The 24,727-nt window shown below is 38.9% G+C and overlaps 1 long non-coding RNA gene across 4 annotated transcripts in view; it reads right to left on the bottom strand.

Annotated features, from left to right (window-relative positions):
* Positions 1 to 21,178, bottom strand: part of LOC307191226 — a 750,426-nt gene extending 729,248 nt beyond the window's left edge. For all 4 annotated transcript variants that reach the window (XR_013829650.1, XR_013829651.1, XR_013829652.1 and 1 more), the window contains exons 1-2: positions 21,072 to 21,178; positions 6,750 to 6,833 (exon numbers count right to left, since the gene is read on the bottom strand). This is a non-coding gene — a long non-coding RNA (uncharacterized lncRNA). The remainder of the gene's footprint in view (positions 1 to 6,749; positions 6,834 to 21,071) is intronic.
* Between the last annotated feature and the right edge of the window lie 3,549 nt (positions 21,179 to 24,727).

Genomic DNA, 24,727 nt, shown 5'->3' with positions numbered 1-24,727 from the left:
TTTTACCAACTATATTATATCTTCCTCAAACATTTCTTACTTTCATAGACAAAATAAGGTTTATGTCAATATTAACTTCAACAATACTCGTTTAGCAGCTACAAAAATTTTTTCTTAAAATTAAAAAATATGCCAAATTTCAATTGATGTAAACATCAAAGAAAAACAAGATGCCCTCTCCATTTCCTGATCTATTACTGATTCACTGATTCAGTAAGTTGCTGGACTTACTTCGATGAAATTTTTTAAATTGAAAAATATAATGGCAAATATGATAGTATTCTTGGGATTTTCAAAAGGCTGCATAATTGTAGTCAACTGATAATAACCTCTTCATTTGAAATGGTTTTCTTGTCATAGGATTAGAACACACCTGACACTAAGCAATAGCAGTAAATAAGATCAAAGATTAATAAAAAACCATTTGTGTTCAAGTTTCAAGGCAAGCTCTCAGGCATAATTATATATTCTCATAAGTCATGAACTTAACTTCACCTATTTCTTTACATTTTGGGAAATAACAAAAGAAATCTCAACACATTTAATTTTTAAATGGCTGTATTTTTCCTGCATTATCATATATAATCCCCACATGAAGAATGAACTATTATTATTCCCATTTTATGGATGAAACAATGGGGGCAGGATACAAATGACTTTAAGTTTTGAAGCCAATGCTCATTTACCATTCCAAAACTCCTAGAGCCCTTGAGAATTATGCTAAATCTACTCTGTATCTATTCTATAAATTGAAAAACAAAACTTCTATGACAGCACATTTGTTTAAACTTGGTTTACTGAATGTTTTAAGGCCACTGTTGAGACCTATTGCTCAGAAAAAAAAGATCACTGCTTATTGACAATACACCTGGGTCACGCAAGGGCTTTGATGGAGATATACCACAAGATTAATGTTGTTTTCTTGCCCGCTATCACAACATTCATTCTGTAGCTCATGGATCAAGGAGTCATTCTGACTCTCAAGTCTTATGATTTAGGAAATACAATTTATAAGGCTATAACTGGCATAAATATTAATTCCTCTGAGAGATCTGGTCAACGTTAATTGAAAACCTTCTGGAAAAGATTCACTATTCTAGATGTTATTAAGAACATTCATGGGAAGAAGTCAAAATATCAACACTAACAGGAGTTTGGAAAAAGTTGATTCCAACTCTCATGGATGATTTTGAGGGGTTCAAGACTTCAGTGGAGTAAGTAAAAGTGTTTCAAATTCCACTACTGCAGTTGTGGTGGAAATAGCAAGAGAACTAGAAGTGAATCTGGAAGATGTAAGTGAATTGCTGCAATCTCATGATAAAAGTTTAATATAGGAGGAGGTGCTCCTTATGGAAGAGCAAAGTGAGTTATTTCTTGAGGTGGAATCTACTCCTGGTGAAGACTGTTGAAAGGACAAAAAAAAAAGTGATTTAGAATATTATATAAAATTATTTGAAAAGCAGAGGCAGGGCTTGAGAGGACTGGCTCCAATTTTGAAAGAAGTTGTACTGTGGATAAAATGCTATCAAACAGCATCACATGCTACAGAGAAATTATCAGTTGATGCAGCAAACTTCGCTGTCTTATTTTAAGAAAGTGCACAGCCACCCAGTCTTCAGCCACCACTACCCTGATCAGTCAAGAGCTATCAATATCAAGGCAAGACCCTTCACCAGCAAAAAGATTATGACTTGTTAAAGGCTCAGATGATGGTCAGCATTGTTCAGCAACAAAGTATTTTTAAATTAAGGTATGTACATTACGGTTTTAGACATCATGCTATTGTACACTTAACAGACTACACTATAGTATAAACATAACTTTTATATGCACTGGGAAGCCAAAAAATTTATGTTACTCGCTTTACTGCAATATTTGCTTTACTGCAGTAGTATGGAACCAAAACCACAATATCTCCAGGGTATGCCTGTAATCTAATTGATTGCATTGTACTTGACCATATCTGAAATAGCTAATATAAAACACAACTAATCATATCAGTAATTCAGTACTTATTAGGTAAACAAAAGAAAAACTAGATCTCTTTTGTCACACTGAAGTTACCCGCTTGCAGCTAGACTTTAAAAAATAATTTGAAACACTTTTTATCTAATAGAAATGTATTTTCTATTATAAAGTAATTCATGCATCTTGTAAAAAGTTCAGACAATATGAAAGTACATAAAGCACAAAATTAAAGTCACCTTGTAATATTAACCTTGTTTCTAGTTTTCTAGGGAAATCTTACTTTGCCCTTGCAAAGTATATGTTTTTAGATCATCTTCTAAGTTCCTAAGCAATCACGTAATCTCAAAATTGTAAATGGAAAAATCAAATTGTGATATTTAGGCAAAGAAATGCTTATGAAGACAGAGAAAAAACAAATTCCCTGCCACTTAGCAGAAAGTTTGTATTGTTTACTCTTGCTTCTTTAACACATCTGTTTATTATTTCTAAATTCAACTCCTTTAATCAATGAATATTTGGTGTTACAAGTTGCAATTTTTTCCATGATCATCCATTTAATTTTTATTTTTTAATTTAATTTACCCATCAGAAAATAACTATTACAACAAAACACAGAAAACTCATGTTCCAATTTGCATAAGTTGCTAGACTTACTTTGATGAATCAGATACTACATCTCTATTAGTGGTTCCCAAATTCCCAAACTTTAAGTGTGTATCAGAATCATCTAAAGGGCTTGTCTAAACACAGATTGCTGGGCCCCCATGTCTAGACTTTCTGAATTCCACAGATCTGGGAATGAGACAGGAGAATTTGTGTTTTGAACAAGTTCCCAGGCAACAGTGGTGGGGCTAGCAGAGACCACATTTTGAGAACTAGCGATCTATATAAAGACATTAAACACCACTTTAGAGCTCATCTAAGATTTATTGTCACTGGATCTTGATTTTAATGGACAATTTAGTGCCGTGTATATAGTAGGTTTCAGTAAATGTTATTAACTGATCAATTCTAAAATTAAATATAAAATAAATTGGGTTATAAATCTACCAGTTATTAAATAACCCATTTCCCCCCCAATTTACCAATTGAGAAAATCTTGGCCAAGTTTTCAGAGAGCATACATACATAAAATGGTCTTTGGATACAGAATCTTTCTACCTATTAAGTTTCTTTACAGTGTACTTTTATTTTACTTACTGACAATAACAATCACAGTCATTCTGGTACAGGCAATATAATGGTAAAATAAAATGTGCTTAATGAAACATTAGTAAAATTGCTGATTAGATTGTTGATTCAAAGAATTTTTTTAGAAGCAGTGTTTTGATAATAGTAGAGAATGATTTTTGGAACAAAGGAGATCACAGCTTGCTTTTTTTAGTTTTAGTACAACATTAAGCTCATGTTGCTAAAATCTGGAATGTGCCTATTAGTTTGTTTTGATGTCTATGTTTCACCCTGCATGACTAATTTAAGTGAGACATTTTTTCTGTTTCCAACCCTACAGTGAGATGTTTTAAGTCTTTTCCCATAGTTACACCAGTTCTACCAAATTCTGAATGCTAGTTGAAGTATCAGTAGTACTGGGAGAAAATACTTAATGATTTTTCCTTTTCCTTTGTCAATATGTTATGGTATTCATATGACTCCCTCTGGTGGCAAATGCAGTATGGAACGTTAATCTTTTTCAAGAAATGTACATGTATATATTTCTCTTCTTATAAAGTCAATGATTTATTTTTTCCCTCCTGCCTGAAGTTTTTTTCTGTATCTTACTTATTAATGCTATGCATAATCTAATGTGACCATTGGAAGTCATCAAAAATGATTAGTTCAATCAATACAAAGATGGACTGAATCTCTCTGTAAAAAATCAGCCTGGAAAATGGAGTCAAATAGTTTTTGTAGCCTTTTAATAATCACACCAGAATATTAAAATACTAAAACAACTGATTAAAGAAAATGACTCCCCAAAATTCAATCTCAATTCCTCTACACATAGTTCATTCACAGTCATGTATATACTTAGTCTAAGAAACCTAAGTATTGAACTTCCCTGGTGGCACAGTGGTTGAGAGTCCACCTGCCAATGCACGGGATACGAGTTCACACATGCCATTGAGCAGCTAAGCCCATGTGCCACAACTACTGAGCCTGCACTCTAGAGCCTGCGAGCCACAACTACTGAAGCCTGCATGCCTAGAGGCCGTGCTCTGCAACAAGCGAAGCCACCACAGTGAGAAGCCCACGCACCGCAACGAAGAGTAGCCCCCACTGGCCGCAACTAGAGAATTCCCGCGTGCGGCAACGAAGACACAACACAGCCAAAAAATAAATAAATTTATTTTTTAAAAAAGGGGGCTTCCCTGGTGGCGCAGTGGTTGAGAGTCCGCCTGCCGATGCAGGGGACATGGGTTCGTGCCCTGGTCTGGGAAGATCCCACATGTCGCGGAGCAGCTAGGCCCGTGAGCCATGGCCGCTGAGCATGCGCGTCCGGAGCCTGTGCTCCGCAACGGTAAAGGCCACAGCAGTGAGAGGCCCACGTACCAAAAAAAAAAAAAAACAGAAAGAAACCTAAGTATCTGCATTCAGAAAATACCCTCAGAGCTCCATACAAATATAATATAGAGTCATTCAGAGATGAATTTGAATTCTACCTCTGCCACCTGATGGATGAGTAACCTACGTCAGGTTATGTAACTGCTGTGAGATATGATTTTCATATCTATAAAGTGAAATAATACCTACTTTATGAACTTTATAAGAATTAAACAAGACAATGTTAAAACCTAGCACTGTGCCTTATGTTTAGTAAGACACTAGCTATTATTATAGCTATTCCTTTTAACTAACAAACTGAAGCAAACACCTCTTATATTATCTATAGGAATTATTATCAACTGTCCCCTCTCCTACACTCTGTCTCACACAGGATCCTTTCAATTATACCATATTACAATGCCCCACATTTATCTACTCCTTCTGTCCTCTTGTGCGTCAGTCAGGGCCCCGGCAGAAAACAGATGGTACGTTAAGCTACATAATTTGATAGGAGCTTAATAATGAGAATATTTACAAAGGGCCTGAAGGAAACCATAAGGGTAATACAGTGATGCCTTGGGAGCTACCACACCTCGGCCAGAACGGGCGAGACTAGTAAGTGGCTACCAGACCTGGAGAGAAGAGTTATATGGATAGGGCTGCCAGACACAAGCTATAGGCTTTGCTGGCGGGATGCTGCCAACCTGCAGTGACCAAACTAAGAAAGATCTGCGGGGAACTTGTATCTCACCCTCACTCTTCTCCTTCCCTCTGATCACCTACGGGTGTCTCCCATTGGCCACATATACCTGGAAGCTGTAGGGCAAAGGTGATATAGCCCCTAAGGGGCAGCTTCCCAAGGCCCAGTGTAGCAGCAAGAAAGGCAGACAGGGGGATCAGGAGATGCAACAAAAGATTTCAAACACGTCCTGCAAACCCATAATTTTATTACAGTGGCCATCATCTCCTGCCTGGATTATTTCAATATCCTCCGAACTGGTCTCCTTGCCTCCAGTCTTGCTTCCTTCTAGTCCATTATTCATACAAGACAGAGTGATCTTTCTAAAAGTATAAATCTGCTTAGGTCACTTCCCTATTAAGTCATCCAATGGCTCCCACTGTTCTTGGGACAAATTCCAAATCCCTTAACATGTGTTTTATGAGGCCTTTGACTATCCAGCCTTGAAGAGCTCTCCAATCTCATTACTCACTGTTTTCCTGGTCACTTCACATAAGCTGAAGGGAATACAGGTCTTCTAATAAGTCGTGCTCACTTTCAGATCTATCTGCATGATGGTCCTTTTGCCTGAGTACTTTTTACCACCCTCTCTGCAGGTTTAGCTCAAGACTACCTCCCAAAAGTCTCCTCCTCTAGGGAGCTTTCTCCGTCTTCCCAGAATTAGGTCATATGTCTTCCTGGAACAGCTCCATCTGCTCCAGACATGGCACTAATACATTATTTTAATTGCCTCTTTACTTATCTATTCCCCCCCTAGAGAATCTGTGCTACTTGAGCACAAAAAGATTACACTGTTCATCATTGTCACCCCACCTCCAACCCAGGCCTGGCATCATGTGGGCACCAAGGGAACTTTTACTGAATGATTAAATAAACTAAAAGAAAAAATTCCAATCTCTTCATAATGACTTCCAGACTCTCCATAATCTACCTGACATTACAAAATCACTTCACCTCATATTATCCTGTCTCCAACATCTGTTCCCCCAGTCCTACCCCCATCATAAACTCATCTGTCCAACCATATTTCCTCCCTAGATAGGAAATTAAAGGTCCCCTTTCCTTCCTTAACCCCTCTCCTAAAAATGGGTTAAAATGTAGGACTTCAATTCTATCTCCAAGGAGGAACAGTGTGCTCCTTGATTAGACTACAGCACAAAAGTACAGAGTATTAAACAGGTTTGAAAGATTACACAAATATAAAGATGGTTCTTTGGGGGTTTTCCTTCCAAGAGACTGGAAGGGTAAGGCCGGGCTCCAACCTGCCCCTCTGTTTCCAGTCAGTGAGTAAGATAGGCCTGGAAGTCTTTCCCTTTCCCCACACCACACCTGGGCATTGAGGCAAACCCTCTGTCTCTTACACACTCTTCTGTTTTTTGCTGTCATATTGTCTCACAAACCACACTGGAATTGTAGGTAATCTTAGTGTCCAGGTTAACAGCGCGTAACACTGAGGTTTAATGTTAAGGCCTCAGCTTATAGTCAAGGGTTAGCTTACCTGGCTTCCATTGTGTGAATTGCTTTCTTGGGATCTCAAGCATCAGGTACTTCATTTGAAGTAAGATTCAGATCTTTCTGTGAACTGGAAAAATACCATCTTTTCAGTTTTTAAAGTTGTTGCTGTTTCAATTTTCTTTTTGTTTTTTAAATACCATATGTACATGGAAAGAAATTCAAAACTTTACAGTGAGATGTGTCCCTCCTTCCCAGGTTCTGTCTCCTGGGAATCAGAAGAAGTATCTGCTAATTATATTTTACTATAAATATGTTCTTCACAAGTTTGCATTCTTTTCTGGGGTTTTTATATATATTGTGATTGGATACACCAGAACAATCTAATATCATCCAGAATGATACCAACCTCCGTGGAACCAGTTAAGACTACTTATGAAAAACCTTCCATGAAGCCTGAAATACCTGCCAGGAGTACTGCTCAGAAAAACATGAGCTTTAACATCTAAATTATTAGGAGTTATGCTCAAAGAAATAGCCCTGACACTGTAACCCGTTATCTCCTTGACCTCATCTTCTATTACTCTCCCCTCTGGCCCATTCCACTCTAGCTTCAAAGAGGCCAGACTTGCCTCAAAAAGGCCTTTAAAACATTTGCATTGCCTCTTCCTTCTGTCTTGGGCACTCTTCTCTCAGATAGCCACAGGGCTAATTCCCTCTAGCTCACTTTCTGCATGTCACCTGAGTGGAGCTACCTTCCTGACCACAGAGAAATCATTATTTTATGGTACCTATACCAATTTGTATTTATTCATTATTTACTTGTTTGTCTAATTGAAAGTTCTGTGAGGACAGGGACTTTGTTTTGTTCCCCACTGTCTGTTTAACAAATAGCCATTCAGTACCAACTATGTGCCAAGCACCATTTTAAGAGACACAGCTATGAAAGAAGTTTATATTATAGAAGAGTGAGAGGGGGACAGACAATAAAAGTATACACGTAAAATAGCGGGATAGTTCAGATAGTAACCAATGATTTGAAGAAAACAGACAAGGGAATGTGATAAAGAGTGACTAAGGGTTGGAGGATTAATTTACATTGGCTGGTCAGGGAAGACCTCTCTAAGGAAGTAACGAGTTGAGATGGGAATTATATGAAGGAGACAGCCGTGAGACGTCCTGGTGGCTGAGCACTCCAGAAAGAGAAAACAAAGTGCAAAGGACCCAAGGCAGGAAAATCTTTGACATTAAGGGGCATGAAGAAGTCCATTGTGTCTAAGGCTTTGTGAATGACAGGAATGAGATGAAATGGGAATGGCAAGCAGGGGACAGCTCACATAGGGCACTGTAGATCATGCTGAAGCATTAGGTTACTTTGCCTGATATGTGTAGAATTAGATTATAGAAGAGCAAGAGCAGAGTCAGCAGGGAGGTGTGTCCTGGCAGATATAGGAGATTAACAGTGACTTGGATCAGGTATAGGTAGAGAGAAGTGGAAAAAGTAGAGATAGATAGTAGAAGTGGAATTGCCAAAACTTGCTGATGGACTGAACGTGTGCAGTAAAGGAAAAAGAGGAATCAGGATGACTCCCAGACTTCGGTCCGGACTTATCTGGTGGACGGATGGCATTTCCACTTACTAAGGCAAGTATTCAGTGCTTGTCACATGATAAGTGCTTAATAGTTATTGAACACATCAATCAGTACTGAGGTTCTGGGTGAAATTTTGTTTGAATACAACAGTTTTGATGAAAACAGAGGTTGAAACTACTGCCGTTAGGGAGATCAGAGTTGTACATGCTGTTTTTAATCTCATTTGGGTGACTTAGAGGAGATGGCTCTTCTATTACAATTTCCCTTGGCAATGCCTCCGATGCAGTAACAATGGGTACATGCATTCACAGAGCTGGCTTCTGGTATGGTGAGGGTAATGGGTGGTCCTTGAGAGGTTTGAAGATTACAGCCTATGAAACTAGGGCACTTTGGTTGTGAAGAAGTTCTCAATTGCGAGACCAACGGCTTAGTCAAATACAGCAGAGGTTGATGTTGATTAACAAGGAATTATAAAAACTAAAAAAATCAAAGAGTGAGCAGAAGTTTGGATTTCATCCAGGGAGGATGACTGTCTCCCAAATCATTTATATCCTTTTAAATAAAGTAATTTGAGGTCTTCTAGACATGCCAATTTTATAGGAAGTTAATCCCTGGAAATTGGGTGAGGAGTGAGAGGGTGGGACAAGGTATATCAAGGTCCTTTGCTGAGGGTCTCATAAATCACACCATAGAAGCAGTTACCTTATTTAACTGCACATAAAACCACTCTTAATTCTGATTGGTTGAACAAAGTAATCATGTTTGGAGAGATTATATGCCTTGCAGAACTGCTGGGAAAGAGGGTGGAGCAGAACCAGGAGCAAATACTTTATCTCCTGATCAACACTGGAAGTTTAGATCGCTCAAACATGGGTAATCTAGAAACCTGCTGGCACTGGCACTGCAGCTAATAGGAACCAGCAGCAGCCTCACAGCTGCCCAGCGGAGACCTACTGGAGTGTCCGCAGTTGAAGTTTATAGATGTCCACTGGTGTGTCCTCTCCGGAAAGCTAGAGCTCAATTTCAGCAGGATTATGAGGCTTAATTGATTAGTGCTGCTAAAGTGTATACCATCTAGTTGTAGAGCTTGTAGTCTTAGCTTCATAGAATTGAGTTAATTTCTTCCCAAGGGAGGTATTTGCAATTTTCTTAAGTGATAGCTTTAACCTAATACCCTCAATGGTTAAAATCCTGATAGTTAAAAGTTAATGGGTTTTTAACAAGCTATTCCCAACATATGCATAATTTGTTTTCTTTTCTTTTCCATGGTAGTTCCACGTTAAGGTTGAACTGGATAAAACAAAAGAAATGCAAAATTCTTCTTCAGAATTTGGTTTCTGAGATAATATCAAGTTCCAGACCGTATTTTTAAAAACAATGGAATTTTCATTTTCATTGAAAAATGCTATTATTTTCTGACTATAAGAATTAACAGTGCTGAATTAAAATTCTACCACCTTGTAAATTTGGGCAAATTACTTAATTTCTCTAAGTCTTAATTTCCTCACCTGTAATACTGAGATAATAATAGTTGTGACTATTAAACGAGACAATGCAGGAACAAGAGTTAATACTTGTTTGGCAGAAAAATATTTTCTCAGTTTATTATTATTATTAAATGTTTTGAGAAGTGGTTTTATCCTCCAATTAAATAATTATGCATGTGGGTCGTTTAATCCGTAGGGCCAAACTTGAGCTCCAAAGCTTGAGCAAAGACAAATATTTTAAATGATTTTTCAACTTATTTTCTGTTATTCCTTCATGTCAAATCTGTCTAATGTACCTGGCAGAACACCCCCTAAAGGAAGTGATTATTATCCTGACAACTCCAATTATCCAATCTTTTAAAAATCCTAATACACATATGTATTTTCACAGTAATCTTTGAATTTTCCAAGGTTATTAATTAGTTAAAAGAATGGCCTATCTGACAAGATAGTTCTTTGTCTATATTTACAGAAGGAAAGGGCACATGCTACTGTTCTGTTTTATTGATTGAAATAACCTGGGTTAATTCCTAATCTTACCGCTAGGATAGTCTTAAAGAACAGTATATATATATTCAACTCTAGTGTTTAATCAGTATCCTTCTCTATCCTGCTATGTGCAAGGCACTGAAAATACAGTAATTAAGACACTAAGAAGCAAGAGAAGCCGCTGCATTTTTTGTATAGCCTGTCTGTACCAGAAGCTGGTAGATCTTGAGAAAAAGGCTGTTTCAACAATTAAAAGAGCTTTCTTAATCTCTAATATAAAGAGAGTAAAAGAGTGAATATGTATTGAGAACACACCACCCCCCCAAAAAATCTAAATCTACATTTGAAGCTAACAATAAAGTATGTTTAAAGGTATAAAATGTTGGTCTGATTTTTATGTTGACCCTTAAAGATGTGTTAGGCTCTACCTTCATCCACACCTAACTAGGACTGAGCTATCCTCTGCCACTAACATTAGAAAACTCAGAACTATATGCTTCCCAGCAACAGAGTAAATTCAAAAACTTTTATGGTAGAAAAGGAAACTTCAGTTGAGCTTGTCCTTTGGGCCATTGAGCAAATTTAGAATAACGGAACCTACTTTTTTTTTTTTTAACAAATACTTAGACCAGGAAAAAAATGCAACAAGCAGCCTTAAAACTGTAGAAGTCTATGTATAAAACTTTATGGATTATAATGAAAATAAAAATTAATAGCATAAAAATTAACAGTCACAGTTAATCCCCAAACCTTTTTTTTATTAATCATGTCTCCCTTTTCACAAAACATCTTGTTCCCTATGCTAAATTATTTAGTATATAAATGAGCAGAGTTTTATCTGTAAAAAAAATTAGGTGGTGTATTTAATTCTGTATATATATATATATATATATATAATCAAAATATGTTGCTTTTATTAAAAAGCAGTAAGCTAGGGCTTCCCTGGTGGTGCAGTGGTTGAGAGTCCGCCTGCCAATGCAGGGGACATGGGTTCGTGCCCCGGTCTGGGAAGATCCCACATGCCGCAGAGCAGCTGGGCCCGTGAGCCATGGCCACTGAGCCCGCACATCCGGAGCCTGTGCTCCGCAATGGGAGAGGCCACAGCAGTGAGAGGCCCGCATACCGCAAAAAAAAAAAAAAAAAAGCAGTAAGCTAACAAATTAGCCTGCCACAAGCTAACATACTAGCTACTTGCAAGTTAAAAGGTAGCCTACCACAGTTTCATGGGTACTGGTAGAAGACATGAACCTCCTTAGAGACAAAACACAGGTAATGACTCAAAGCAATAGCAATAGCCAGACTGTCAGCATTTGCATTGATACCCAGCCCTACATTCCCATAACATTTAATAGAAAGAGAGGTACCCTGAGCTTAGGGAACACAAATCTTGTATTTGTGAGAGTTCCTGCCCACTGCTCCAGACAGAGATACTATCTCTATCTTCCTAGACTATAAACAATCCTACCCTTTTCTCTGGAGGGAGACAAAATCTCCGTCTTCCAAGTCTTTTCTTTATACAAACATCCTTGAAACATAGTCAAGAACAAAGAGTAGTCAGTGCCTTGCTTTGCAAGAGGTGCAGAAATGCAGGACTCATGGAAGATTGTCTCTCAACAAATCTAAGCAGTGATTTCCAGGGAAAGAGTTTGGAGGAAGAAAGAGAATCCTGTCCTGGTGACTTTTCTGGTACTGAGGTTAGATGAATCCTCTTCATACTGGGTAATATGATGAGAGAATTTAGTCTGAGGTGAGCTTCCACTGCCACATGTGACCTGAGAAGAAGAAAATTCCATCTCCTATTCTTCCTTTTCACCCTGTCTCAATATCTCAGTTTCCCAGAACATATTTTAGTTTAGTCTTGGCATCCTGAAGTCTGACTTGGATATCAATTACCTTAGAAATAATTTACAATGGCAGTCAAATTCCCTGACTATTCCTCTCACTGCCTCCCATCTCAATCTCCCCAAAGGCCCTATTAACTGACAATGTAACTGATTTATAGAACATTCAGTTTCAACTGCATTTTGAATTAAATAAAATTGGCTGCCTAGCTGGATACCATAACCACTTATGGAGTCTCTAGTGTGGGAAAATGTGTCTTTATTAACAAATGCACTTAACAAATGATTTTACCAGCCATGCCTCTTATTATATTGCATCTCTGTATTTAATAAACAAGTTTTTAGAATGTTATTAGAGGAAATTTACTTTTGCAAATGTCTATGAAAAATGGCAGTATTTTCTATGGCAGCAAAAAAGTTATCCCAAGCCAAAAGCCTGGAGAAAAAGTAGACTTACTCACTAACAGGAGATTAAAGTTAAGTGTATGAGCCAACATGCTGTCAGATTATCATATTCTCTCCCTAGAGAAGTGTAATGGCCAAAAAGCAAGCAGTAAAAGAAAAAAATATTTTAATGATAGTTCACAAAATCCTTGAAAAATGGCAAGTTTATACTATGTCAGGGAGAAAAAAAAAAGGAATTATATCTCTCTCACTGGACAAGGATTATACCTTTGAGAACCTCTCTGAGCATTTCCAATTTACATTCAAATTCTCCTGTTTCGAGGAGCTCTTACTATGCAATGGAACATTGCCGCTTGTCATCAAAATACTCTCTGTGATATTCCACTTTCAAGTTTGCTTTGCTTGACTTCACCCATTGCACACAGCTATAGAATGTTTTCTTATCTGCATTCCCATTTAGAACTTGTCAAACATTTTTATCATTTTTATATCAATTTTTACATAATTTTTTAGAATTCATGCTCCTTTTTTTCTGGTTGAAAAAACTATCCAGTTAGTTCTATTTTTCCCATGTGAGGAGACTAGAATGAAAGCAGACTAGCAAAGTCAAATGTGATTTTCTTCAGTTGTAGTGGGGGGGGGGGAATTCACTACTTCTGTGCTCTGAAAGATTGCTAACATTTTTTTCCATCAAAGTAAGGGTTTTGGGGGTAACTTTTCCACATTTAACTGTCCTTTACTTTTGCCCTTTTCATAGGATCTTACTTCATGTTGATCTGGGGGTAAAAATACCTTTGGTTCACTTGTAATTAAGGTGTTCCATCTCTTGATTTATCTTATTGTTGAATTTTTATCTTATTTTTCACATTTCTAGGGCATATTCTTGAAATTTTACAAAATATTATTTTAAAATGTCAAATTACTAAACTATTCTAGGAGGCCATTTTGAACAAAAAAGGAAAGTTCATATTAATTGACCCCCCAAAATTAAAAATATAAATGAATATTATCTCCTTCACTATAACTTAGGAATTTCTACTTTTATTCCATTGATCTTGCCATTGTTTAAAACAATTTGGGGGACTCCTCTTTTGGATTTGCCTTTAGAATCTGCTGCTTTATTTTAAATGAACTCAGTGGTAGTAAATCTTCAGCCTTTAAGTGTGGACTTTAATTTTTGGACAGAGGTAACTGTCATCCATAGTCTATACAGGTTGATGATCAGACCGGGAGAAAAAGTATCTGACTATAAGGAATGAGGGTAATATTCTTGTTTGACTAAACTCGCTGTGAAGACAACTTCAGGAAAAACTTCTAGAAAGTTCTTGAGCTTTGTCAAGAGCAACTGACTGCCATACATCCAGCTCCTGTGAAGATCCCTGGTTCAGCCAGTGGTAGTGGTATATCACATAGATCCTAAACTCACCTGGTAGACCATTTTACTCTAAAGGAAATGGGGAGTCATTGGAGGGTTGTGGGCAGATGAGTGCCGTGAACAGGCATGTTTTTAAAAGATCACTCTGGAATGCTCTTTTGAGAAGACACTGAAAATGTAAGGGCAGAAGGTGGGACAGATGCTAGAAGTCTAATTAGGAAGCTACTGCAGTAATCCAGACAAGGGATGGTGGTGGCTTGAACAAAGATAGAAAAGGGAAGTGGTGAGAAGTGGTTGAATTCTGAATATATTTTGAAGATACAGTCAATAGGATTTCCCGATATTAGCCTAGATTTGGGCCTCGGCCAGGGACCATTTTCCCCCAAGAGGCATTTGGCAGTGTCTGGAGACATCTTTGATTGTCATGACTAAAAGCATGCTATAGACATTCAGTGAATAGAGGCTAGGGCTGCTGCTAAGCATTCTGCTAAGCATTCTTTGTTTGCCACAACAAAGAATTATCTAGTCCAAAAATGCCAATTGTGCTGAGGTCGAGAAACACTGCTCCAGTTGCACTTTGAGCATTACCCTGTGAATTTCCCCACTATATGCTTTAGGAGAGCCCTCTATAACAATTTTGACACTAAGCTAAAACTATTGTTGAAATGCCCATGGAAGAGGACAGACTCTAGCAAAATCCATTCTGCCAGTGGACTCAGCCTAAATTAGAAAGAAACCTCCCCAATGAGCTTGTTCTAAGAATAATGAGTAAGCCTGTTTGGAGGTGGCTTTATTCACCAACACATCCAGATGGAGGGTAACCATAGTCAGGACTTCTGCTTAGATGCCCAGCATCCGGCCTCTACAGGAGCCAATGAAGTCTAAATTTATGAGAGTTCCTTCTGATTTTCCTGGCAGAGAGGGAGGAACAAATAGCGACAAATCCTTTCTTCATGAGCCCAAGTGGAGTCTGCCCTACCAAGTGTCCCAGGCCCATTATGCCAGAGGAGGGAATCTGTTGGCCACCATAGCAAGGCAGCCACTGGACAGATTTGCCATTTTAAGAATTAATCTAGTTGGATAGCCTCACTTTCTGAAGACATATCAACTCTATGATAGGTGTCAAATAATTACAACTTGGAGCACTACTCTATGAATGTAGGCATCCTTTTACTTTTAGAAATCTTTGGTTTGAGAAAAGAATCATCAAATCTCTAAATCCCAATTCTAGAAAACAGAGCTACTAGGTTGGAACCAATATCAAAGTAATGTGGGCGCTTCTACTGTCAATAACACATTAGGAAGGACAAGCCATAAGATTCCTGCCCTGAGTAGACACAAAATTATACAGGCCATCCTTTTTATCTACATATGTATTATTCAGGCTCTCAAACTTACAAGGTTTCATAGGCAAGCAAAACTATTATGACACAAGAATATTTGCTAAGGAACTCCCAAACATAAAATTAGTTCATACTCAAAAATCCTTTCCTGCTTCACACTAGCTTTTATCCTATGCACCATTTTCATATCTTTGACATTTTCTTACAAAAATTATGACATGTTATAATTATCAGTGAAACTGAAAATCTTACAAAAGGTGCAGGCTTTCTTGACGTCCATAAAAGTGAAATTAGAAAACAGATAAGCCACTGAGAAATAAAGATCTGATGACAAAGTAAATGCTTCAGAAGAGGCTTTGAAGAAGCCCTTGAATATTTTGCAAAAATAACTCTGTTTATGAGCATGCTACAAAAGTCAAGTGAGAAGTGAAGGATGCCCTATGGTGCCATTCTATAACTTGGTTAGAAAAATTAACCCCTCAAAAAGCCTTTGATTTATTTTTTTGTGCATCCTAAGAATTAGCATAATCATATGCAAACTCTAACCTAGATGTTGTTAATTAGGAAATAAAATAAGCTTATTTTCATAGTTTACAGACTAACAGCTTTATTCTTCAATATAAAAATACACAGGAATTTTCCTCCAAATTCCCTTATTCCCTGTCATACCCACCACTCACATTATAAACTCAATTAAACTTAAAGCTACAGTTGGCTTCTGTCTGCTTATTACAGTCTGAAATGCATCCTCTGCCCCAAGACTAGTACAAATTCCTTTTCTGCTCAGTGGTTATACACTGGCTGGATTAGTCACTGCCATTAGCTGGACACTTAACTCCAAAGAGCTATAGGAACACCTCAAAGTACCTCAAGAAGCTCCAGAACCCATTGAAATGTCCTATTAGATTGGGTTAAGACCAAAGCCTGTTTGGGAAACTTGCTATCTCAACAAATGGATGATCCTCCCAAAATCTCCAAAATTGTTTCACTGGGTCCCATTTCTTCCTGTCTTTTAAAAAAAAAGAAATAAATATATAGAGAGACAGATATAGATGTATAGATATGGATATAGATATGGCAGAAGCATAATTATTTTAAGTTCCCTTTTAGGGCCAGTGTTAATTGCACAGCCTCAACTGACTGTCTAAAACTTCAATATTTTTACTACATATAAGCAAACAAGGCTTTTACAAGTAAAAATTTCTAAGATTTAGGCTCTCCTTTTGCTGCCACAAGAGTTCCATTATAATGGTGGTTCTCAAAGGGTGGTCCCAGGACCAGTAGCATCAACATCCTCTAGGAACGTTTTAGAAATGCAAATATTTGCTCCCCCACCACTTCCCATACCTATTGAATCAGAAAGTATAGGGGTGGGGTCCAGCAACCTCTGAACAAGACTTCCATGTGATTCTAATGTTCGAGAGTACTGCATTTTAGAGATTATTTTTAAGGTCCTTGAAATCATGAATGGTGTCTTTCCATCTTTATATCACTCCCATGAGTGTCCAATACTATGTATGCCCTGGCACACAATATTTAGTAAATACTTCTTCTATGAATGAATTTAATGATTGGTCTATCATTTCTATGATTTGTTTGGCATTGTCTTCTCCTGACTTCTCTCTTCTTCACATTTGTCATCCATAAAACTGAGGTAATAGTATGAAGAAGAGTTAAGTATGAACTGAACATGACTCTCACCGGGCTGTCACTGTTCTCTCAACACAATACTCTCAGTGTTTTAAATTCACCATGATCCGTATTTTTTCAGGATGCTTAAAAGTAACTTGCATACCAAGCAGGAAGAGCACAAAGAAACTGCAGGATTTTGAACTGTGCAGAACACTGCATTACACTTATATTATCATACCTTATTTCTCTCCACAATGCAAGAGAGAAAGTGTCATCAGATAAGCATTTAGCAGTTTCTGCCACATTGTACCCAAAATATATAGCCAGGAAGATTAACAATGATATTTGAAACTGTAGGTATAATTCTATGCTGCAGAAGTAGTATTTGCCTGACCTGGAAATTATATAAGAACATAGTTATTGTTTTTTTTCTTCAGAGAAAAGAATATCTTCATGAAGCTATCAAAAACACTGTACTTCTATATTTCATGAAATATTTACAGATAATGACAAGTTTGCTGAAATTATGTAATCAGCAATTCCTAAATGGGTACCGTTATAATTAATGTTTATTTGAAAATCCTGAGAGACAGAAGAAACATCTCCAGTTTTGTAATGATATGGGGTATTCTCCTGGCTGCTCTTCCAAACACCTGGGCTAATACAAATGTAAATCACCCAGTGCTAATTTCTGCATATTAATGAGGGTCAAGCTTTACTGTTCCCATAGCTAATTTTTTAAAAATTTCCTCCCTTTGACACTATTATCAACAGATTCTCAAACATAACACTAAAGAATAGAAACCTCCTCCATCATGCTTCTAATATCTCATCTCTCTTATTTTAAGATCCTCTTGATTGCCATTTCTAATAGTTTTGTCTGATGTGTTGTGCTATAGTATAAAGAGCCTTGTACTTGGGTTCTAAAAACCTGAGTTTCAATCCTTTAGCTTCTATTAAAGGCAAACACTGCTCCTTTGAACTGCAATCTCCACATCTGTAAAGAAAAGACGATAGCTTGGTGAAAGGGACCTTTAAAAAGTCACTTGCTGGAGCTGTTATCAAAACAAAACAAAACTTCAAAACAACCAGAAAATAACAAGTGAAAATAACAAGTGTTGGCAAGGCTGGAGAAAAACTGAAACCCCTCTGCACTGTTGGTAGGAATGTAAAATGGTGCAGTCACAATGGAAAAACAGTATGGCAATTCCTCAAAAAATTAAAAATAGAATTACCAAATGATCTGGCAATTCTCCTTCTAAATGAGGAGGCATTCTCCTTCTAAATGCTAAAAGCAGCATCTCAAAGAGATATTTGTACACTCATATTCATAACAGCATGATTCACAATAGTCAAGAGGTGGAAACAACCCAAGTGTCCATTGACAGATAAATGGATAAACAAAATGTGATACATATAATGGAATATTATTCAAACTTAAAAAGCAAGAAAATTCTGACTACACATAAACAAATCTTGAGGACATTATGCTAAGTGAAATAAGCCAGTCACAAAATATATACTGTATGATTTCAGTTATATGAGGTATCAAGAGCAATCAAACTCACAGAAACAGAAAATAAAATGGTTGTTGCCAGGTGGTAGGGACAGGAGGAAATGGAGAGTAGTTGTTTGATGGGTATAGTGTTTCAGTTTCGAAGATGAAAAAGTTCTAGAGATTGGTTGCACAATAATGTGAATATACTTACTACTGAACTATACAAAGAAGTTAAGAAATTAAAACAACGAGATATCACTACACACCTATTAGAATGACCAAAATCCAGAACGCAGACAACACTAAATGCTGACGAGGATACAGAACAACAGGAACTCTCATTTATTGCCAGTGGGACTGCAATGTGGTACAGTCACTGTGGAAGATAGTTTGGCAGTTTCTTACAAAACTAGACACACTCTTACCATACAACCCAGCAACTGCACTCCTTGAAATTACCCAAAGGAATTGAAATGTTATGTCCACACAAAAACCTGCATATGGATGTTCATATCAGCTTTATTCATAATTGCCAAACACTGGAAGCAACCAAGAAGTCCTTAAGTAGGAGAATGGATAAACTGTGGTACATCCAGACAATGGAATATTATTTGACAATAAAAGGAAATGCACTATCAAGCCATGAAAAGTCACGGAGGAACCTTATATGTATATTACTAGGTGAAAGAAGCCAGTATGAAAAGACTACATACTGTATGATTCCACCTACTGTATATAACATTCTGGAAAAGGCAAAAGTATATACAGTAAAAAGATCAATGGTTTCCAAGGGCTAGGGGAGGGAGGGACGATAGATGGAACACAGAGGATTATTTAGGGCAGTGAAACTATTCTGTATGATACTGTATTGGTGGATACATGTCACTACAAATTTCTCCAACATAGAATGTACAACACCAAGAGTGAACCCTAATGCAAATTATGGACTTTGGGTGATAATGATGTGTCAGTGTAGATTCATCAATTATAACAAACGTACCACTGTGGGGGTAGGAGGGGAATACCGATATATATGGGGGGGGCAGGGGTATATGGAACATCTCTGTACCTTTCTCTCAATTTTGCTACAAATCTAACATTCTTCTAAAAGAATGAAGTTTTTAAACTGAAAAAACAGTTAAGAAAATTTTGTTATTTGTATTTTATCTCAATTAAAAATAAAATCAGTTGCTATATAAAATTTAACTTCTTGAAAGTATTCCATATCAGTTTGCTATTTATCATTATACCTGTTATTATCCCCCCAAAAGAATAATCATAAAAGTATAATAAAAATATAATAGGGGACTTCCCTGGTGGTCCAGTGGGTAAGGCTCCCCGCTCCCAATTCCGGGGGCCCGAATTCGAACCCTGGACGGGGAACTAGATTCCGCATGAATGCCACAACTAAGAAGCCTGCATGCTGCAACTAAAAAAGATCCCACATGCCACAACGAAGATCCCTCATGCCGCAACTAAGACCCGGTGCGGCTAAAATAAAAATAAATGTTTTAAAATATATATATAATAAAAGTATAGAGCTATATAGAATGTATCTTAGTTCCTTATATGGAAAATCCAGTGGAGCTTTAGAAATGTCACAAGTCTTCTACTTAAATTGACTCCCAGACTCTGCACTGGAGACAGGAGCAAGTGGAGTATTTTTATTAAGAGAGGACATTTCTCCAGTGGGAGAGGGGCTCTTTTTCCACTCACCAACCTAGTCTCTTTTTTCTGTCAGTCTGAGGGCACGTGCAGTCCACAGGGCACAGCACTGAAAATGGCTGAGAGGACAGGTGGAGGCGATTGTAAGAAGCAGGCTCCATGAGTGCTGAGTGACTATTTGTCACAGCACTCTTCTTCTCTTCCTCCTTTGCTTCTCACAATCCCTTCCTTTCCCCCAGAATGAAAGTCTCATGAATGCAAAAACCAAGATAAGGCGGCAACCATGGTGACAGTTCAGCTATTCTCTGGAGAATTCAACAGATAACCAGTTGGAAGAAATGTCCCCCCACCCCACCCCCTTTTTAGCCCTCTTTGCCATAAAGAGAAAACCAAGGTAGTAAGTTGGGCTGGCTCTCTGTCTTTCACAGGTGGGCTAACTTGTAAAGGAGGTCCAGTTTCTTCTCTGTTGACCATAGCCCACTACCCGCCACCACCACAGTCATGAGCACCTTCTCTGTGCCAGCCCCCCATTCAGAGAGGTTCTCCACACCGGCCAGCCCTCTCCTTCCTGCTCCAAAGACTCTGTAAACAAACATTCCAGATTCTAAACTTTTCCCTCCTCCATTTCTCATCCCTCTTCTTCAGAAATGAAGGCTTTTTCTGTGCTAAATTTCTCCAACTGATGACAAACTAGCTAAAATGCCATACTGGTTGACACTAGGTTTTAATTGTTGATTAAGATTTATCTCCAGAATAATTTCCATTTTTGAACAGTATTCAAGGCCCAAACATAAAGTAAATATTTGTAAACCTAAGGTGAGAACCCCAGGCACTATATTACATCTGACAAATCAAGGGACCAGGCAGTCTTTTTAGTGCCTTTCAAATCACGTCAAGTGATTGCGGTCTGCTCTGCTACGCTAATCCACTTTGCTCTTTCAACTTTGCTCATGCAGCTGTTCTTTCGTCACCAGAAAAGCCCACGGGGGTCCCCGGGAAAAATAATAAGATAGCGTTTAGGTGATAAAATAAGGTCTAACCTCTTTTTCTCGGTCCAGTTTCACCTGCTTATAGTGGGTCGGGTGCAGAGGCTTTGCGCCTAACGCGTCAGACCTCGGTTTCCACAGCAGACCTCATTCAAGATGGCGGCGGCCTGCAGCGTGCAGAGACGCTGTATCCCGCACTTCAGTCTGAAGTGCCGCGAGAGCAGCATAGCCACACCCGACCCACGAGAACGCTCCAGTTCTCCCCACCCACCCGCGAGAACTCTATAAACCAGCCCCGCCCATCACCTATTGGGGAGAGTTGTGCTCTATAGTGCGAGCTGGCGTCTCTGCCTTCTTTCATCAAAGAATCAAGCTTTCTTTTGCTACGGAACCGAACTGAGTCTCGTTCTCTTGGCTCGAATGACACCAAGCAGGAGCACCCTTCCTGGGGACTGACTCGTGAGGGTCGGTAGCACTTTCAATAACTACGTACTAAGCCCATGCTGAGTACAGGATACTGTACTTCAACCATTTCCTCAGCAACCCTACACACAGCCTTTGCCCACTGCTCACCAAAATGTGAAATAAAGACACAGAAAGAAGAAAGGAACTCACTACCACACTGGTAATCAAGACGGAAGCTAGCCTAACTCTAGTATGTGGGAAAGAGTAATGCTAATTCCAAAGCAGGGAGAACTTGATAGAGGCATCTTCTCAGAGATAAGGACATAACATTTCCCACCTCCAGTGTATAAAAAAGAAAGCAATAAATAGTGCACTGCTTTTAAGGCCTGGATCCTAACATAGAATACAGTAAATATTTTATACAAGTAATTAAGATTCGTGATAAAAACTGTTTTCCTCTTCAATGTTACCATTGTCTCCAAATAGGCGTGGTTCTTCTGCAGAGTTCCTTTACCTCTGGTTTAAAATAAACAATTGAACAGGCTTTAATTTCTCCATTTTTACATTATACTGCTTACTTAATCCTTTATAATAAAATGATAATAAATTCAACATATTGTTGCCAGATTTGCATAGATGCCTCATTTATGCATTCTCTTTTTTGATAACAGCATTTCATGGCTGACTCACATCCAGTTTAAAGTATGCTAACACTCCTAGAGCTTACAGTTTCTTTCCAATATCGCCATTAACTATTCTTCTCCTATAACTGATTTTCATTAGTTTCTGCCAGCCCTATGTTTTTAAAATAGTATCTGAAGTGCAGAACAGTTGCACAATCAACACAATTCAAGTAAATTCGGTTTTTTAAAGAGAGAGCACCTCAAAAATGTAAATAAGAAAACAAAAGCTGACCTCTGTTCTCAAGCAAATCCCATTTTAAAAAAATTGTTTTTATCTAGATGCATTTGAAACAAGTTAACAATTACTGGAGATGACAGTAAACTGGCATGAAAATTACTTAAATTATTCCATCTGGAGAAAAGAAAATGGAAGATAATCATAGATTTAAGACGTAAGGGATTATTTTAAAATGTATTCCAAATAGCAAACCTGTCCAAAAATGTATGCTCATTTATAGATGAAGAAACAGAAGTGTTAATTAATCATTGATCAATATAGGGAGAAGAACAGAAAACTTTCTGAATTTGAGGGTCTTTTAGTTTGTTTTGTGCTCCAACCAGTATGCACTTCTCCATTTCAAATGTATCACCAAATAATCAGAATGCAAAGAAAAGAGACATGAAGAAAGACTTCAAGCTTAAAATGACATAAGAACAAAACAGGAACATATTAGTAGCTTAGGCATAGCCACGTTTGCAAGCAACAATTTTGTGGAAGATAATGAACTATCATATGGGTACAAAGGACTAAATGTTCACTGCTGACTCTCTAAAATAATGTTATGGAAAACGTTCACTTTTACAGCACTGCTTCCTTTATTAAATATTATGTGCCATAGCCCAGATGTAAATCTGACCTAGCTTTTGGTCCAAGATAGCCCCTGAGAATACGAGAAAAGCTAAATGTCAGGATTATGCAGAGCCAAAATTAGCTGAGCATGGATAAAAGTGTGGAAAGATATACCCCAAATTGCTAACAGTGGTTGCCTCTGCAGGATGGAAGTAGAGCTGGGGAAAGAGGAGAATTATCACTTTTAAATCATGTATTTTCTGTTAAAAATTTTTTGTTTAGATTGGTTAAAATGATCACATGTTAAGGCTTTTAGGAAGATGGCGGAAGAGTAAGACGCGGAGATCACCTTCCTCCCCACAGATTACACCAGAAATACATCTACACGTGGAACAACTCCTACAGAACACCTACTGAAGGCTGGCAGAAGACCTCAGACCTCCCAAAAGGCAAGAAACTCCCCACGTACCTGGGTAGGGCAAAAGAAAAAAAAAAAAAGGAAAAACAGAGACAAAAGAATAGGGACAGCACCTGCACCAGTGGGAGGGAGCTGTGAAGAAGGAAAAGTTTCCACACACTAGGAAGCCCCTTCGCGGGCGGAGACTGCGGGAGGCGGAGGGGGGAGCTTCGAAGCCGCGGAGGAGTGCACAGCAACGGGTGCGGAGGGCAAAGCGGGGAGATTCCCGCACAGAGCATCGGTGCCGACCGGCACTCACCAGCCCGAGAGGCTTGTCTGCTCACCCGCCGGGACGGGCGGGGCTGCGAGCTGAGGCTCTGAGGCTCGGGTTTCGGTTTCGGACGGAGCGCAGGGAGAGGACTGGGGTTGGCGGCTTGAACATAGCCTGAAGGGGTTGGTGCACCACGGCTAGCCGGGAGGGAGTCCAGGGAAACGTCTGCACCTGCCGAAGAGGCAAGAGACTTTTTCTTCCCTCTTTGTTTCCTAGTGCGTGAGGAGAGGGGTTTAAGAACGCTGCTTAAAGGAACTCCAGAGACGGGCGCGAACCGCGGCTAAAAGCGCGAACCCCAGAGACGGGCGCGAGCCGCGGCTAAAAGCGCGGACCCCAGAAACGGGCGCAAGCCGCGGCTAAAAGCGCGGACCCCAGAGACGGGCGGGAGACGCTAAGGCTGCTGCTGCCGCCACCAAGGGGCCTGTGTGTGAGCACAGGTCGCTCTCCACACCCCTCTTCCGCGGAGCCTGTGCAGCCCGCCACTGCCAGGTTCCCGGGATCCAGGGACAACTTACCCGGGAGAACGCACGGCGGGCCTCAGGCTGGTGCAAAGTCACGCCGGACTTTGCCGCCACAGGCCCGCCCCTGCACTCCGTGCCCCTCCCTCCCCGCCGGCCGGAGTGCGCCAGAGCCCCCGAATCAGCGGCTCCTTTAACCCCGTCCTGTCTGAGCAAAAAACAGACGCCCTCCAGCGACCTACGCGCAGAGGCAGGGCCAAATCCAAAGCTGAGCCCCTGTGAGCTGTGAGAACAAAGAAGAGAAAGGGAAATCTCTCCCAGCAGCCTCAGAAGCAGCGGATTAAAGCTCCACAATCAACCTGATATACCCTGCATCTGTGGAATACCTGAATAGACAACCAATCATCCCAAATTAAGGAAGTGGACTTTAGGAGCAAGATCTATGATTTTTTTCCCTATTCCTCTTTTTGTGAATGTGTATGTGTATGCTTCTGTGTGAGATTTTGTCTGTATAGTCTTGCTTCCACCATTTGTCCTAGGGCTCTATCCGTCCATGTTTTTTTTTAAAAATTTTATTCTTAATAATCAATTTTAATTTTAATAACGTTATTATGCTTTACCTTCTTTCTTTCTTTCGTTCCTTCCT

The sequence above is a fragment of the Stenella coeruleoalba genome (genome assembly GCF_951394435.1).
Source record: "Stenella coeruleoalba genome assembly, chromosome: 9".
NCBI classification, from domain to species: domain Eukaryota; kingdom Metazoa; phylum Chordata; class Mammalia; order Artiodactyla; family Delphinidae; genus Stenella; species Stenella coeruleoalba.
The sequence above is the reverse complement of the archived record's forward strand: the minus strand, read 5'-3'. Positions and strand labels throughout refer to the sequence as shown.